The sequence below is a fragment of the Doryrhamphus excisus genome, linkage group LG14 (genome assembly GCF_037039965.1).
Source record: "Doryrhamphus excisus strain RoL-2023G ecotype Guam linkage group LG14, RoL_Dexc_Guam_v1.1, whole genome shotgun sequence".
Taxonomy (NCBI): domain Eukaryota; kingdom Metazoa; phylum Chordata; class Actinopteri; order Syngnathiformes; family Syngnathidae; genus Doryrhamphus; species Doryrhamphus excisus.
This window is the reverse complement of record NC_136370.1, coordinates 2,798,992-2,819,128: the sequence shown is the minus strand read 5'-3', so window position 1 is coordinate 2,819,128 and position 20,137 is coordinate 2,798,992.

Here is a 20,137-nt window from a genome sequence, read left to right as displayed (position 1 = left end):
CACAGGTGCCTTCTCATGGCATGCACTCACCAACACACCTTCTCCACGATGGTTCTCATCTACAAACTGGGTCTCATCTGGACGGAACAAGGCTAGTGTCATGGAAAGTCTCATCTAAAGGGGGGGGGCATGAGTGTCATCCAAGGTGAGCCTTATGTGGGGTGGATCTCATCTTGTAGGTATGTCTACAGATGGCGAATTTCAATGTGGATTTCATCGAGAAGGTGGTTTTTAAGGTGGATCTTTTAAGGTGACAGATAGTATGAAGTCTCATCTTAAAGGGGACCTTAAAGGGGACCTTTTGTGACCAATAAAGTTGTATTCTCGTGTTAAACCATGCCAACCTGTCAGATAATGATGTTGCGGATGACTCTGCATGCTCTGTTTTAAAACGTTTTTTTTAACACCGAGTTCGACTGCCGGGCATGCCCAGATGTGCTTTAGACCTGCCCTCCCCCCACTCTGCTTAGCTCTGTTCACTGTGTCCACTCCCAGGAAATGTTTGTTCAGGTGTAAGGGAAAGCTAAGTTTTTATTTTTTTATTATATTTATTTGGGCAAATACACAAAACACCACAGTGCAACTCCCACACCAATCAAAATACAACTCTCCATTATTTACATCTGTATTCAGCTATCTGATCACAAGCCCAAAAAGAGTAGGCTGAAGCAAAAGCTTAAAAAAATAAATGCCTACCCCTTTTTGCAAGATATAATCATGTTCATGCCACTGTCTTGTTTTCCCCTCTTATTATTATCATTGTAATGTTATTATTGTTATTATCATTATCATTATTGTTATAATCTTTATCATTATTACCATCATTAATATTACCATTTTCATCATTCTAGTTAATTTTTGGATTTTTAAAAAATTATTTAATTTTACAGACTTCATTGCTTCTTGTAGAGTGCAGTATCATTCCATCTGTTATTTTCTGAAATCCGCATATACATACATATCATTTTCTGGATTGCATGTGTCTAATCTTGTGCATTAAATAACAAGAACTTGAGACCGTGTCTGGACAGGTGACCAACCCAAACATCAGTATCTTCTTGGTAAACCCTACCTGAGGTTTTTTATTTAGACGTGTTTATTAGTTTGCGTGTGTCTAGTCTTGTGCATTAAAAAGCAAGGTTTTACCGATGACCAGCTCCAGACCCAGTCTTCACTTGCTGTGCCATTGTATTTTATTGTATTTTATTGTAATGGTTGTTGTATTTTGAGGTATGTAGATTATGTGTTTAACTTCCCTAAGGAGGCAAGCATCAGGCAGAAGTGGTTGGAGTTTCTGATTCCCGGCCAGCATTAAAAAAATCTGCCAACAGCACTTTACACGGGAGAGTTTTGTGAACAATACAAAGTTGGACTATCCGCCAAACTTGGTTATGTTAAGGAATCAGAAGAGCATGCAGTAGGTATCAATTTATCAATGTCCAAACGGTGTTTATTTTGTGACAAAAATCAGACAAAAGCGGTTCTTTGTGTAGCTTCCACTACGGTTGTTGTGACCTGGTTGCCTCTAAAAGCAGACCTGCTAATGCTAATGCCATGCTAATAGCAGACATTTTAAAAAGACTGTAGCAACAAAATTAGAAGGTGGGCTTCGGCAGCTGTATGGAAGTCCTCAGGAGGACTTGGAAGTGGAACCAATCAGGCACAGGCGTGGAGTAAATTACACAGATTTGTTTGCTTATTGGCTTATTGCGTGTCGCTGTTCTATAGGAGTCCAGAATTCACTACAAATAGGTCCCCTTGAAGGTGAGCCAAATCTAAGGTGCACCTCATCTCAAAGATAGATCTACTGGAACACACAAAGAGGATTGTCATGTATAGAATCTGGACCTCATTTGAAGCATTACAGTGGTGGTTGGTTCTCACCTCATGAGGTGCAGCTCCACCTCCAAGTGGAGTGCTAAGGAAACAATTCATGGGAGAATCAAATCTGCCTACCTAAACAACACGTCTCCTGTCACCTGTGTCAGCAGAGCAGAGATTTGGGGATGGGGATCCTCGGGGAAAAACAAGTGAGAAGGTGTGTGTGCTGTTAAGCAGATGACAGACACCCACTGCTGCTTCGGAAGGAGGCGTACTGAAGTGACTCCATCGTTGGTTGGAGCCGATATTATACTATAAATCTGCAGCGTGTCCACACATTCCAAACACATTTGCAATTAATTATGATTCACAGCTTCATTAATCGCTAGAAAGCTTCTCCATTGGAGCATACCCTCACAATGTTTATCACTGATTCATAAACATCATAGTGCAGTGAAAGTACACATACACATACACATACACATACACATACACATACACATACACATACACATACACATACACATACACATACACATACACATACACATACACATACACATACACATGCACAATACTCAATTTTGATTTCCACAGTCCCTGTTCTAACATTATGAGTCTCCGGTGTAGCTAAATAAGGCTACAACTCACAACACTTACACATTTGACACCCTCCGACAACACTGCATGTGGGTTCTTGTCCAATTGGCACATTCCCACGGTAACCACACAAACAGCGCTCTCTCACACACACACACACACACACACACACACACACACACACACACACACACACACACACAGGCAGATAAAGAAAAGACACCCAGGCATGTAACAATTACGTGAAAATGAAGTGTAAACATAATGAGCGCAGCATCCGATAACTTCCTTTAACGTCCATTGTTGCTCAGAAGGGTGTCAGTTGCATTCATGTACACTCCGTCATACTGACAGCTGCTTTTAATACTGAATGCTTCCCGAGTAAATAAGATAACTTTTAAAGAGGATCCGTAATGTTAATTTCTTGGCCCCTTTTGTCACGTTCCGGCTTGTGAGTTTTACGGGTTCGCCCCCGGGATGCAGAGATAAGGACTCAAATGCGGGTAAAAATATATTTAACTGTGCTAAGCAGTAGAACAACGCACTAGCATGGAAAACTCAAACATGGCAACGAACCGACAAAGAAAGGGCCGCGCACCTGAACGAAATAGGAATCACAAATAATGGAAAACAGGTGCGGGAGATCATGGACATCGACGGAAAACAGAACAGAGTAACAGAGGAAGTGAATACAAAATAAGGGCATGAACTAGGAACAGAAGGTAGACGAGAAGAAACACAAAACTGTCACACGGGCAAAGATGCAGATTGTGACACTTTTGTTTCGACTTGTGTACTCCTGCAGAGCCATGATATCAAATCAAATCAACTTTATTTGTATAGCACTTTTCCTGCAAAGACATGCAACACAAAGTGCTTTACAGAATTAAAAACAATTACCACAATTAAAAGGAAAAATACTAAGTACTAAATACTAAAATCAAATACTAAGAAAGCCCCTCCCTCCTACCCTCCATACTAGACACACACACACACACACACAATATCACACAATCACACACAGTACGGAAAACATGGCATGGCACTGAGGATCAAGGAAACGCCACCTTTGGGGCCGTCCACACTGGGAGGAGCTGCAGGCCGTGCCATCGGGAGACCAGCACCCGGGCCCCCCCAACTCTGACAGACGTGCGGACCCCCACATTAAAGGGAGGAACCCCCAGTCGGCCAGGTTGAAGGGACCCAAGGATGGCACCCCCTCAGCAGACCTGACACAGCCCCCAGTGTGGAGGACCCCACTGAGGAAATACTGGAGTTAAAAGCTAAAAACTAAAAGATAAAAAAAGTTTAAAAATATGAGTTAAAAGCCTGATTTAAAAAGGTGTGTCTTTAATCTTTTTTTTTTAGAAATATCAACAGTCTCCGCAGTCCTGAGGCTCTCCGGCAGGCTGTTCCACAGGTGGGGGCCATAGTGGCTAAATGCTGCCTCACCGTGGGTTTTAGTTCTGGGTTTTGGTATTGTTAAAAGGCCAGTGCCGGAGGACCGCAGGGTCCCAGCAAGGGGTTGATATGGTAAAAGCACATCAGATAAATAAGAAGGTGCCATTAAGGCCGTTAAGACATTTAAAAACCAGTACCAGACCAGCACAGAAAGCTTTCAAGTTCTTCAAAAATCGGCATCTATTCCAACTGTATTTCTTTGGATTTTATGCTTTCTGAAAAAAAAAACAAAAAAAAAAACCAACCCACGGCCCGCCTCCAGTCACGCCCACTCTGCTGTGATTGGTCCTGCTACCGAGTGCTTAGAAGGACTTACAGTTTGTGCTGCTAACTGCAAACGCAACTCCAAGTATAGGAGTTGATAAACGGTTTTACCGCGCCTTCTAAAACCGAGCGGTTTGATCCCAAACATCTTTCAGCGCTCAATTCCCTGAAACTTTGGCATGGCTTAACACCGGAATACAACATTCTAACGTCATTTGTAGGTCGGAAAAAGCATAATAGGTCCCATTTAACATACAAGCCGGCAACCGGACTTGCAAGTAGCCCGAGACAATACTTTTGATGGTTTTAGTAGCTTTTCACGTGCAAAGGACCTCACCCACGGTACCAAACAAATACAAGTCAACACAGCATGTGACACACAACTTACCCAGCCCACTACTGTACTACTATTAGTAGTCTATTAATAGACATTGTTTTCTCCTTCATAACGGTTCATGTTCTCCTGAAAAACTGGATTGCATGACACTTTTACCGATAAAATAAGACAATTTTTTTATTATTGAATTGATATCTTGTAGGTGGAAAATTGTATTTGTGTGTGAATACACACAGGCTGGGCATGCTGGGGCTTCTAAAGGCGAGAAAACGTATACATATGTATCACAGCATGAAACAATGGTGCATTCAAGGCCCGACAAATCTCAACACTTGACGAAAAACATTATCAGTCAAGCATGGCGGAATTAATATAATATCAACATAAGATATTCAGAAGACGCATTCAAAGATGTCGTGAAGAGTAGTATTGTAGTATTGTAGTATTATCACTCGGTGTCAGTAATTGTGGTGAGTCGCACAAATGCCAAACTTGATCATCACAACAAACATGCTTTCATTGCAGGTTTGAACATCACAACAGGCACGATAACCCCAAATAAAAATCCCTGATAAAAGCCGAAACTCCACTCTGAACGCCCAACGTCATTTACAGTGGAATTACAGCAATTGAGCGCAAGTTTTATTCATGTAAAATAACTTATTTACTCTTATTATGAGTGTTAAAGAGACTATAGGGGTGTTATTCCATGTCTAGAGAGCTCTAATCATGTTAAAAGCTGTATTAAGGCAGGTTTTTGATGCTCCGAATGTAAAAATATCCCATTTATAAATAAGGAATTCTACTTAGAGAGGAAATTCAGGTGTCTGGAACCAATTAATCTTGATAAAAGAGGGATTACTGTACATCCAACATCCATTTATTTGCTGATTACCATTATCATTATCATTTTAAAAGCCCCTGAAAAGAGTAGGATAAGGCCCTCGTGAAGTCTGAAAAGGTAGGACATCCCCTTCCGCTCCGCCAAGATGGTGACTATTGAGGTTGGGAAGTCCCCAGCACTGCACAAGCATCACTTTGAGTGTTTTGAATGCAACATCCGGGTACTGACAGTGTGCCGCATTTTGCCTTACTTCTCAGCGTTACTCAACATTAGAAAAAGCTCTTTGTAAATGATGGTGATGTAAAATGTTTACGAAGTGTACTGTGATCCCGATGATCTCAAGCTACCGTTGACGGACGCTGACCCGCAGGAACCGAGAGGGTCAAAGTATTATTTCACCTGAGTGTGATGAAAAATTGTGAAGGTTTTCTGCAACTAATGTGCAAAAACAGAAACAATTAGATGCCATTAAAAGTCGGCTAATATTTGAAGCGAGGACAGATGGCTGCATCCTAATCAGAAGTCTTACTAGGTGTGAAGTGGGGAAGTGGGACAAACTGTGTAGGTGGGGGGAGTACGGGGGGGGGGGGGGGGGAGCGGAGCATTCAGGTGTCTTTTTGCTTTTTCCTGAAGAAAGTGAAAAACTGTCTCTTCCATCGGCACGGGAGGCAGTTTTTCACAGGACTGTTGGCGGCACATATGTCTGGAGTTTTTTGCCATATGGCTGCGGGAGCTATTTCAAGCCGTAATTAAAATCCTCAGTAATACAAACGCAGTGTCAGCCAGTCATTTGGCAAGCGGGGACAAAAGACGGCAACGTGAAATGAAAGAGGTCTTTCAGGCTAAAGGTAGCTTGCCTGCATGGATCCCGGTGAAAGAGGGTGGTAACACTGGTATGTAAATATACACTCCTGATCCAAATTGAAGACCGTTTGAAAAAGAGCAAGAAAACATATCATTAATGAACGTTATTATTGTTGTGAATATGTCACTTTGCTTGTGTGCGTTCATGGCTGTCACATGCAAGTTTGCAAAATGCACATTTTTTACAAGATCTATACCCTCAGTATAGGGTTCATTTCAGGGCTAAATAAGCAGCAATTGCTGTTTACTGGCGTTTTATTAGCAATGTGCATCGAGCTGTGAGTGTCTCCAAGATGGCAGCACAATAGATGCCAATCAACGTTATGATTGTGTACGTTATCGGCTTTGCTGTGAGTTCACGGCTGCATGTGTTTGAAGCTGCCTTTATGCTTCGCTGGTAGTGCTTTTTTTTGGTCAAGCGTTGAAATTTCGCAATATGTTGGGCCTTTGTTGAACGCACCATGGTTGCTGTGAGCGAGATATTGATATAACTTCAACACCTTGACTCCGATTCCATCTGTTCATGGATGGTGAGTACCTATACGGTGCATATTCGGCTTTAAAATGTGTTTCATAAGTGCGTAAGAGATATTAAAGAGCGAAAAGGGCTTGGTTCTTGAGATTAATCTAACCTAATAATTATAACACTTAATTTTATTGCAAATGTTGATTCAAAATTAGAGTAGAACATCAATACCAGGCTAGGGGTGGCATCTAGAGAGGGAGGGGGTGCCAGCCGTGTCAAAAATAGAAATTTTAATGGTAAAACGTAAAAGAAGAAAAACAGCATGCGGGTTGGTCAGCAATTAAACGTCTGCTTTAACATCAGTAAAGAGTCTAATAAGACTCCATCGTGTGCAAAAGCTGCATCATATCCACCTGCGCTAACACCAGATCCCCAAAAAATGCTTTCCCATCTCCGCCCCAGATCTCACCCCTCCTCCTCACTGGCGGGCGGGGGATAATCCCTCCTTCGCCATGCGACACAGCGAACGCAGCAGGAGCCCGAGAAGGAGCCGCTTCGTCGCTCCTCCACCAGCGACGCCTCTTTGCCTAACGAGGAGAACTACTGCCTAATGAGGGAGCTCATTAACACATCGGGCTGCCTCGTCTTAATTAGGCGGCCCATATGCACAAACACACACACACACATCTGAGAGGAGGCGGCGCCGTCACAAAGAGACAAGTCAGTGGCAGAGATTCAGGAGATGGAGTGAATTACATGATGCGGCTGTCGTGCTAATATGCTAACGTGCTAATTCCGGCACATTTTGTTGACGATGGCATAGGTTTACATGCACAGTTTAATGAACGCAATAGCTCAGCTAAGTCGTTCATAAGATTACAGGTTGCAGGTCTTTGGTTTGCGCATTTCGCCGTTTCATGGTTACGTAAAAACTCCCAAAAAGTCATTAATTACTTAACTGTAATGATCGGTGAACGCGTGGCTTTCGTTGGCCGTTAATTCGGCTATTGTCTTGGATGCCACGTGTATGCAAAAATGTTTCTTATTTACGAGATCAATCCAAGAGGCGTTGACTTACGTACATCATTTGAGGGCGGACACCCACAGGAGCATCTTAGGCCCCTTGTTCTCGCTCTATTTAACACGGAGGAGGAATGACTGCAACCCTGTCCCACACCCATTTAACTCCCCACCCCCCTGTTCCCACATTCATTCGCTACGAGGAATCCCAAACACACCTGGGCCCAACTTCTTGCAACGCTTGTCAGCCTTTCACCAAGATGGCTGCATTCCTGAATTACAGCTGCAATGTTTGTGTTTTGCAGAACGTATAGCGAGCAGCAGGGGAGCCACCCCCGGTCCAAGCGTTGCTGATGTGTCTGCACTATTTCTATGGCTGAGTGAAACAACAAGTATGCGTGGCACCGCCTGACGACTGTGAGTGTGCACGAGCACCGCCAACATTCACAAAGCCGTGAGCCAAATATACTGTAACACTTGGTAATGATGCAACATATTTGCCAGAGCAAAGCATCTTTTTGTCTTCCATCTGAACATACGTTAACTCCAGTATACTGTGAGAAGTACAGATTTTTACCTGTGGTTATGTTTTCATTAATCCGGTGTTCAAGTTCCTGTTTAGCTTTCTTTATAAGGCAACCTGGACCCATACGATGGGGGCTCTCCACTTTGGGTGTGACTCTATTGGTGCAGAAACTGTAACATAAAACCAAGTTTAATCCACACTGCACATTAAAACCAAATGTAGACATACTTATGGAGGATCATATTACAGTTTGTTCTGAAATTGTGATAATGAAAGAAACGGTACCTGCAAAATGGCTGTTGCTTGGATTCCAGGATGGGGTCCATTTAATATTCATTCATTCATTTTCTACCACTTTTCCTCACAAGGGTCGCGGGGGTGCTGGAGCCTATCCCAGCTGTCTTTGGGCGAGATTGGTGGCCAGCCAATCACAGGGCACATATAGACAAACAACCATTCACACTCACATTCATACCTATGGACAATTTGGAGTGGCTAATTAACCTAGCATGTTTTTGGAATGTGGGAGGAAACCGGAGTACCCGGAGAAAACCCACGCATGCACGGGGAGAACATGCAAACTCAACACAGAGATGGCAGCGGGCGGAATTGAACCCTGGTCTCCTAGCTGTGAGGTCTGCGCGCTAACCACTAGTCCACCGTACCGCCCTAAAATGTCATAATAAAGCATAAATTGTAAACCAACTACAGGCACAATAATAACATTATAATAGTCATCACTGTCGTAGTCATAACAATAATAATAATAACATGGTTAAGTAAAGTAAAACCCGATTTCACTTCCTGTCCACATGTCCAGAACTCATATTATTTACATCTTAAATGGCTTATTTCTCTGATTATGTCTACTACATTGGGTAATATGAGTTTAAAGGTGATTGTAGGGGTGTTATATCCTGCCAAGAGGGCTCTAATAATAGTACAATTGTATTTCCACAGGTTTTCTATGCTCTATTTATGAATGTTGAATCTTCACAGAAATCGACAATAAATACTAATACTACTTAGTTTTGTGGGAGGAAACCGGAGTATGACCGAGGGTGGAATTGAACTCGGGTCTCCTAGCTGTGAGGTCTGCGCGCTAACCACTCCACCACCGTGCCGCCCCATTTAATATTAAGGGAGAAAAAATCCAAACCTAGCTGGCCCTGACTGAAAAAGTAATTGCCCCCTAAACCTAAAAACTGGTTGGGCCACCCTTAGCAGCAACACAGCAATCATCCAATCCATCCGCTTTCTATGCCGCTTATCGTCACTAGGGTCACGGGAGGTACACCCTGGACTGGTCGCAATTGCAATCAAGCGTTTGCAATCATTTGTAATTGGAGGACACGTATATGCTTCCATTTATCACAGCAAGTCTTCCAGGTCGTGAAGCGGTAAAACAGCACCAGGCCATCACACTACCGCCACCATATTTTACTGTTGGTTTGATGTTCTTTTTCTGAAATGCAGCCTTACTTTTACGCCGGATGTAATGGGACACACACCTTAAAAAAAAGTTAAACAAATATTTTGCCAAAGGTTTTGCGTATCATCAGGATGTTTTCTGGTAAAATTGAGACAGCCTGAATGTTCTTTTTCAGCAGTGGTTTTGGTCTTGGAACTCTGCCATGCAGGCCGTTTCTGCCCGGTGTCTGTCTTATGGTGGAGTCATGACCACTGACCTTAACGGAGGTGTTTTTGTGGGGTCTTTTGTGACCTCTCTGATGAGTCGTCCCTGCGCTCTTGGGGTGATTTTGGTTGGCCGGTCACTCCTGGGATGGTTCACCACTGTTCCGTGTTTTCTCCATTTGTGGATACTGGCTCTCGCTGTGGTTCGCTGGAGTCCATAGCTTTATAGATGGCTTCATAACCTTTTCCAGACTCATAGATCTCAGTTCATCTCATTTTAGTTTTAAAAAGACGGGACAATCACTTTTTCACATGAGACCATGCAGGTTTGGATTTTTTTTCTAAAAGTAAACTAAACTAAAAGTTAATTTAAAAATGTAATTTTGTATTCATTTGTTGTGTCACTGACAAATATAAAAATTGGATTTGATGATGTGAAACATTTAAGTTAACCAGGAAAGGGGGCAAACACTTTTTCACACCACTGTAAATGAATTAATCAAAGTCATTCGAAAATTAAATCCATTTACGTGAATGCAATTTGGAATTAGTTGAAACTATTACATTAATCCTTATGTTAATTATCACGCACATATTTAAAAATTCATCCAAGGAGCTAACGTGGTGTTTACTCCCAAAGCGCCACAAGTAGTAGTTCCAGCAAACAACAAACTAATCATCCTCCTTGCCTCCAGTCAAGCTCTTTATTATCTAATTGATTGACAGGCCACTGCTTGATTAGGTTATTATGAATAAATATAGCCCTAAGTAAGCAAATAAAATTGGGCAGGTGAAAATTCAAACAGTACTTTGCCTCTGCTCCACCCAATTAGCCATTTTTAATTACCTTTAATACAGACTCACCAAAACAATGGCAGCAACAACAACAATGCACAAACAGAAATCAGGTAAATGAGGCCCTGACATCGACGCCACTTTAGGGGTAATTACCCAATTTGTTTGCGGCAGCAGAGTTCTAACGAGCAGCCAATTACCAGGCAAAGGCTGCGCTGTGCAAACCTGTTGATTTAATTAGATGAACTGCGTGGTAAGGAGCGGGAATCAGGCAAACAATTTAATTACCAGCCAGCAGCCCTGGGACATTGTGGGGCCAGGGTCTATACCCACGAGGGCGCTTGTGTGTTGGCGGGAGGCCGACGGAGGATCACACGCGTCCTAACGAAGAAACAAATCAAAGAGCAATTAGCCAATCCCTACACATTATGTACTGTAGTAGGACCACTTAAAGACACCATTTGTTGTTATGTCATGTTGTTAAGTCAGTCACGATTGGCTCATTTCCTCCCTTTTAGGTGCAAAATTGCAATCAATTGGAAAGAAGACCTGAAAACAAAATCATTTATTCTAAAGCAAAGGTGTCTAAAATGCAGCCTGGGGGCCATTTTCAGCCAGCAGCTCATTTTGTATTAGTCCTAGTTCATTCATTCATTTTCTATGATGCTTGTCCTCATTAGGGTGGCGGGGGTACGCTGGCGTCTACTAAGCTCTAGGCATACAGTAAAACTATAAGTTAACGCCATACATTGCTATACTAATTTGCTTTATTCCACATAACACAAAGCTAAAATGTGGATGTTTTCTTCAGATAGGTTGGCATAGACAGAAAATAAGTGATTGAAGACATAAATAAGACTTGTGTGTGTTGCTATAAATGTGTCCCCGAGGGGACAAGAGCGAGTGGCGGACAGGATGTGACATCATGGGCTATGAGTTAAGTAGCTTGGTTTGGCTTACGGCTGCAACAGTAGTGTTTGTATTGGGGATTATTAGGGATTATGGTGCTGTTGTGAGACAATTCAAACCTGCGGCAACAGCTTTTGTTTTTCCGGCGATCATGTCTGTTACTTGTGTGTCTCGCCGAACATTACAGTGACCTGACACTCATTGACCAGTGTAGAATACTCGGTCAACATCCTTGAATGCGTCTTTCGAGGGACTTACGTATATTTGCATTTCAATTCATTTATGCAAAAAATACATACTTTTTTTGCTAATAATAGGCTGTGTTCAAGCACAAAACAGCACAATTTATTAATATATTTTTGAAAAACCGTGACAATGGTAAAGGTTTGGACAACCCTGCTCTAGGTGCCACCCAAGGTCAAATGAATCCTGTATGTTTATTGTCTATATACTATTTCCGGCCTTAATCGTTGTTCAATCCTGTGGCTTCATTGTTTTTACATTTTACTTTTTCCAGTGGTTCGCTGCTTGCCTTCATATATGACTGAGAGAGGCGCTGAGATGGGAACAGATTGGACTTGCCGGAGAGTGACAAGCACGGTAAACATAAGCCTGCTGTGTGTTAAATCATGTTCACCAAAGCTAAAACCTTCTTTGGTTAACCATCAACGTTCCAAGCTTCCAACAAAATGATCCCGGGACTTACCTACTGCTGGGATGCTGGAGATGATCCAGCTCAAACAGCTCGCTCTCATTCACGGCGACCTGCGGGAGACCAACGGAGAGCCAAACAAACGAGTCAAGGCACAGTTCAATGAGTCAATACATATTCAATATGTGGAATGATTAGACGGCTTAGTGCCGTAAAGTGCAGAATAGCAGGGAAATAAAAGTTTCTTATGACAAGCATTTAGTCCAAAACCGACAAAATAATGTCTCTTGATATTATTTCAGGAAAAAGTACTAGAAGTGTGCTCTTTAACAACACGCCTCCTGCCCACCCCAACCAGGCAGGGGTTCTACACCAGAGCAGACGTTTAATTGGAGACCTTGGACCCCCCTCCTGGTCTGCGGTTCCACCTCCGCCATTGTTCCTGTGCCGTTCGCTGTTTTGAAGCCCGAGGGCGAAAAGGAGGCCGGATGAGTTATCAGCTGTTTTTTTCTTTTTTTTTGCATGTCGCCTTGTCCACACACAGAAAGTAAAAAAGGTATTTTACACTTGGAGCCTGTTGTTGTAGGAATTCACAGGGTTTATTTTATAATATGAATTATCAATGATAACACTTATTTTGGGGGGAAATCAAACAGCTTTTTAAGAAGAAGAATTTACACTGTCAAATGTAGGACTGTGAAATTAACCAATATCCACACAATTTTGGTTGTACAGTAAACCTCGGCTATATCGGATTCAATTGTTCCCACTGGTTTTGTCCGATATAAGCGAAATCCGTTATATGCGTATACCGGAAAATGTCCGTTTTACGCATATATCAGATTTATATCCGGTATATGCGTAAATCGGATTTTATCCGTTATAAAAAGGCACTTCCTTGACTATGTTTCCAATGTACCTGGACTGGGCAATGAAAAGAGACGTAAGGTAATGAGAATTTAACTTTATTGGACTCTGAGCATAACAAATTGTTAATTAAGCTAGGCCCTGTTACGCCCGTCAGGCCTACGTTATTTCCAATAGTGAGGTTAAGATCTCATTCACTGCTGTGCTAGTATTATTGACGTCACTCACTTTTATATTTGTCCTAAATCTGGAGCCAGGAGAAAGACACGATGCGGCCATCCGATATAAGCGAGGGAAATTGGAACGGGACTGGAGATTTTGTCCAAACTAGGTGAAATTCGTTATTAAAAATCCGATATATGCAATGAATTTTTATTGGAAATGCATTACAGAAAAATTGGTTCTTTTTTATCTGTCCGTTGTGAGCGAATTTCCGATATATCCGAGTCCGATATATCCGAGGTTTACTGTATGTTGTTAAGCCAGGAATTTTGTCTTGTTTTTGAAGCCTTTTCAATGCTTTCTTTAATCCATCACTAAAACTACACTAAAACCACGATTAGTTTCCCTGACGATATGGACCAAAACTCATATCCCGATATATTTAGGTTGAATATATATATTTTTCCCACAAACTGGGAGTGCATATCAAACGGAGACCACTGTATCAAATACATGATACATTACCATACATTAACTAGTTATCAATTTGTTAGCAAAAATCCTAATAATAGAGTGGTTGATACATTTTTATTGTCCCTCTCAGGCAAACCGGAATGCGACCCACAAAGAGGATGAGTTTGACACCCCTGAGAAGATAAAATCAACCAATTGTCCCAATAATAATGTATTTTCTGGACTACAAGTCGCACAAGGCCAAAAATGCATAATTAGGTAGAATATTATTATTGCTCTCTGGTTCTACCATATCTTACTTATTGTGTGGAAATATGGGCTAATAACTATAAAAGCAATCTTCACTCGCTAAATGTACTGCAAAAAAGGTCAGTAAGGATAATTCATAATGCCGCCTACAGAGAACATACTAACTCCTTATTTCAAAAATCACAAATACTTCAACTTGCTGATATAGTTCATCTTCAAACAGCTAAAATAATGCATAAGGCTAAAAATAACCAATTAGCTAAAAATGTCATCCAATACTTCTCTACAAGAGAGGAGAAATATGATCTCAGGGAAGAAGTACATTTGAAACCCTTCTATGCTAGGACTACGTTATGCTAGCCATAGCATTTCAGTATGTGGAATCAAACTATGGAATGGATTGAGTAAGGAAATCAAACAATGCACAACGATGAGCCAATTCAAGAAACAATACAAGCAGTTGATGTTTGCTAAATACAAGGATGAAGAGTCTTGAACCAGTCATGATGTGCTATATATATCACTATATTGACACTTACTATGGTACCCATTATGGCATTGGATGCTCATATCACCGAGTACTTTGGTATGTGACAAAATAAATTAGAAAAAAAAGTATCAAATAAAAAAAAATACATTTAAAAAAAAAATTATATTAGGAAAGCAGGAAGTGAACAAATGTAACAGTTACTGATTGTAAAAGTACCAGATGGAGGGGTAGGATTTAATAAGCTTTGCTTCTTCCTACTCCTTTTGGACATGTGGAACTGGGAACTGATTATGGGATGCACTCAATTGTAATCTGATGCATGTTCAAATGAAATTAAACCATTACCATAAGTTGCACAAGGCCAAAAATGCATAATTAGGTAGAAAAAAACATACGTACATAAGTCGCACTGGACTATAAGTCGCATTTTTTGCAGGTATTTTATTTCATGAACTACTTGACCAAAACAGACATTACGTCCTCTTGGAAGGCAAGTTCTAACAATAAAAGAATAGAGAACAGGCTGAAAGAACGATTTGCTTTTTATCTTTGAAGTTATGGCGGCTGCGCTGTTAAGGTACGATGAGCATCTCCTCTAAAATCCTTTCCTTTAAATCCCGTCACCTTCTCTGTTGAGATAGGTCAGAAAAGTTCATTCCCAACTGAGGTCCACATCAGCGCTAATCGACACCTCAAATCGGCCCATGACTCCACACCAAAATACTCTACGCGTCCGCTTTGACTTCCGTCACCATGGGAAGCAGCTCTTAATCAGCACCCAGCTGAGCGTGACCTTTTCCAGGCCTGAGACAACCTGACGTTGCCCACATGGAGTTGTGACGATTCCCGGGGTGAGCGGCGTGTCCGTGTTGGACCACATAACGAGGCCGGAGATCCGTGTTCCACAGCAACTTGACAGACCATTGTGTGACTTTTAAAACTGAGAGCTGCGAGGTCCATCCGCAACGTTACTTTTCACATTACCTTTGTGTTACCTAACTTTCTTTCACACCCGCCACAAACCCTTCTGCAAGCTCGATTTTCTCTTCCTTCTCTCTTTAATTGCCGTTGTTAACTCGCAACACAGACCAAGTTTAAGTCTGATACAAGCTTTAAACAGTAAAAGATGAGTAGATACTGATCATGTAAGATGTCGATAGAAGCGGACTTACAGTGTAGCCTGTCACAGTGCACAACGATGATACGTTTAAGGACCGCTGGGGGGGAAAAAGTGCAAAATCTCAATGCCTGATGAAAAAACATTATCAGTGAAGCATAAAGACATAAACAGTTACAAATTGTGGGCTTTCTAACAGTGGTACGTGTACAGTATGACGTATTATCCTGTATTATCATGTATTAGTAAATGAGTGAATAATGTGATTTCTGTGGAAAAACTGCCTCTTTTCTGAGAAAAAAAAATCATATAATTAAAAAAATACCAAAAATCTGCAAGTTTGCACGGCCCTGAATGATGCCATTGTGAATATGCCGGAATATAGATTTTTTTTTAAATGTACTTCTGCCTTGTTTTTATACACTGTAACATGCAGCAAAGCTGTGTCTTGGCAATGATCACTCTGCTAGTTCAGCCAAGTGAATTTGTGTCAAGTGTGACTCCTTGTGTGATGAAGACATTTCTTATTTGACAGTATAATAAGAATAAAACATGTCAGAGGAGGCACAAGAGCATGTGCCAGCTTGGCCTCAGTCAAATCTCATTGCTGCTAGCATGAGGTGACAAATGAGTTTCCTAAAAGGTGATGAGCGCCACTCTACGACGCCATCACGGTCTCATCCCCTGCCAAATCCGAGCGCATGTGGTCCAATTTGCACTAATTAGTTTGACATCGGGTTGAGAGAGAGCCATCGTTTCCGGGCCTTTCTCCTTGGCGCACTTGTCATTAGGAACAAGTCGAGGCTAGGCCCGGCCCTACGGGGTGCACCATGCCTGTGTGTGTGTGTGTGTGCAAGCCCAAACCTCATCGTGTTGCTATTACTGTAAAAGGAGAGACCGCCAACAGAGTCGTTCCTCAGAGCACTGAAGTGACCGCAACACAACCAGGAAGCTGAGGAAATGTGAGAATAAGCAGGAAGTTTGTGCATGCTTGAAAAAAGGAAACGGTCAGGTCAAACCTTTGACCGAAGGAGGAACTATATATTGTATTTAACCACATTTTTAAAAATGCAATAAAATGTATTTGTTATTTGTGTTAATTTACATTTTGATTTTATTTTTGTAATGTGTGCAGTGTTTGCCCTGCTTACCATTCGAGCTGGCTCATGGCGCCTGCCAGTTTGTTTGTCAGCACATGGCTAATAACATTATGTTGCAAAAACATTTATTATTCACTATGACATTTTACCTGGGGGCCACTGGAGCTAGGGTCTGGGCAAGGCTGGGCCGCATCAGGTTTCCCCCCCCAAAAAAACGCATTTATTAAAAACAGAAAAATATACAAACTTTTTCAGTGCTTTGGTTCCGATTTTCTACAATAAAAGCTCTGATAAAACATTCCACTGTTCTCAAATATCTTAATTTTTATTTTTCTGCACAAAATAAGATGAAAAATAAATAAACAAATCAAGAATAAAGAAAATAAATCAATCAGTAATAAATAAATATAATAATAATAATAAAAAGTTAAGAAACCACATATAGTTGGTGGGTAGACAAATGATTTTTTCAGATTAAAATGAACAAAGCATTATTAGAGCCCTGTAGACATGACAAAACACGAATATAGCCACATTTATACTCTTTTTATTTACAACATATTGTGCAACTGCATGGTCTTGAGACACATGCTAACTCGCAAACTAGAGAGCTAGCGACCTAAACGGTAGCCTTCAAGTTATTTCCTTTAAACTTAAATAGCCAAAAACTTACCACTTCCACACGGATAGGGAGGATAACTATTAACAGTTATTTAACCTTTAACATGAACATGAATCAAACGTAATAATTTTTTCTCTGTACATGATACCATACAGCATCCATACCAAACTTTATATTAACATTAAACTTTCATATCAAGGCGGGGGCCTCAAACTAGTGTCCTGCGGCCACATTTGGCACATTTGGGCTGCGTGTTTGAGACTCCGGTTCTACAACATGTATAATGTCTTCAACATCAGTGTGATGTCACTATTCTTGCTAATCACACACTAAAATACATAGAAATGTCATACGGGAGGCGCTAGCAGTACCGCTGCATCCTGTAGGGGTGAGAGTGTGTGTGAGCTGGAATGTGCTTGTCACTGCCGTCCTTCAATTGAGGGAAAAATAATCAAAATCAAATGTATTCAATATATTTTTTATGCTCTGCTGAGTGAGTGAATGAATTTGATATTAATGTAAATAGGTTTGAGTTAAAAAAAATTATAAATGTGTCTAGGAATGATCTGAAAACGTTTTTTTGGTTGCAGACTTAATGAGCTACCTATATTAACATAAAAAAAAACCTCCAAAGGAATCAGTGCCTCGCCAGCCAACCGTACAGTATGTCACTGCACTGGTAAGAAATATTGATTTTACCTCCACCGTTACTTGGGTCAAAAACATCCTGGGACCATATATATGGAATATATATGGAATATGGTCCAAAGCACAAGCACATACAGGAAAGAAACATTAGCTTGTGGATAGTTATTGTTTTGTTAGCTAGAGTTCAAAACAGTTCCCTTTCACTGTACAATGCAGCCCGAATAAAAAACATTTTTGCTCATTCAAGTTTAAATCCAGATTGTTTCTTTTTTTATATATATAAATAGACACTCCAGCTGTTAATCATATAATGATCATATCACAACGAGCCAGATGTTTCCACACACCAGGTGGCGCTTCTTCATTAAAGCCTGCGACAAATTGTTTCCTGTCTGCGTCCATCAGGGATCCGATGCAACTCGCACCATTTGCAATTAGATTCCATAATGACTGTGCCAAGCACGCCCCCCTCAATCATTTATTAATAACGCAAGATAAGGAATCATTTCGGAGATGAAAAAAAAACCCAACACGACGCTAATTGCAGCAACTTCTAATTTGAATGAAAATCTGTCATATGAGTGGAAACGACTGAGTTCTCTCGACATATGGATGGTGTGTAAAAATAAACGCCTGTACCTGTACAGATGCCATGTCAGGTCATTAAAGCCGATTGGTACCAACCTACCATGGCCAACTGGGGCAAACCAAAACCGGAAACGACGAAAAAAACAACACACGAACGCTATGAAACTTAATATTTCGTTGAGTTACTGATATAACTGTTGACTTAAAAAGCAGCGGACACTAGTAAAATAATTCAATGTATGGCTAATCACTGTCTTTCCTTTGGAGCACCACTAGTAAAAGATGTGTTTCCATCAACACAATTAAGCTAGCACCGGATGTTAGCATTTTATTTTCACAACACGGAATTGAAAACTATCAAGTTATACCTCTACATTTGTGCAATAAGGGAGGCAGAAATACTCAAGGTGGAAATCCAATTATGCGTTTGGCATCCATCTTTTTTTTTACTCTCGGTTGCTCCATAAGTATTACAAAAAACATCAAGTTGTGATAATTCCGCGACACCCACTGAACATTAGAAGGGGTGACACCATTGTGTTCCGTCGCCCCCAAACATTTGAGCTTATATAGTTTATACTCATGTTTGTCAATCTGCCTGTCGAGGCTCAATTCCATATTTTAGTTTATGTGGCATCTATACACATAAACACAATAACAATTATTATACCAAAAACAAGAGTTTAACTTTTAAACATCTGATTGGCGACGAATGAAAACTATTACCTGGTTGATGCGGGACTTAATCTTAACATTCGGTCGTAGACATATATAAGCATTTCTCATCTTAATAACAATGATTATTTTAAATTACGTACGAAATCGCTGTTCTGCAACTAGCCAAACTGATGTAAACATGTCATTAGCTTTCGGTGTGGGGTGCATTATGGGTAATGTTGTTCTTCAACCAGCCTCTTCCCATGCATCATTCGGTTTCAGGGTGGGAATTTTCACTACATTACCCAGGGAAAGCAGATTGCGTTTTAATTTAAGCGCGTTTGTTTGTATTACAGTATTGCAATAGAATGGGACATATGGTTTTTAAAAAGATAATCTTGGAAGCTGCTGCGGTAGAGGAAGAGGAAACTATAGCCCTCTAGTGGAAGTTCAGGAAAAAATATTTATCGGTCAAATTTGACATTGTGTGTAAAAGTGTTCTTCAGTACCTTGAAAATTGCTATACGAATAAAATGTATTATTATTGTTATTGTTGAAATACAGTATGATTATAGCTATACTTTCATAGTACAAAACTTCATCATCATTTAAGAAGTAACCCCAAGGCTGTTTCTGCAGAAAATAATGCACCGTGTCATGCAAACCTCAAGAACAAGAGCAAGATAAACAAAAATACAAGGAAGATTGAGAGCCAAACATACGGTGAGGAAGAAACACTAAACATTCTTTATTAAATATACAAAATTTGTGAAACAGAATTGCATCACGGATTGTAAACGTTCCCTTTCCGAGGCCTGCAGCGCCCACAACAACAAAAATACATTCGGGTTGAATAAAAAGCTTGAAAATGGAAGACATGGAAGTATTCATTGGTAAGTGCAGAGTCACATGTATGCATCGCGTCTCTACAGTCTACTCATGGTGATCACACAGCAGAACCGAGAGAAC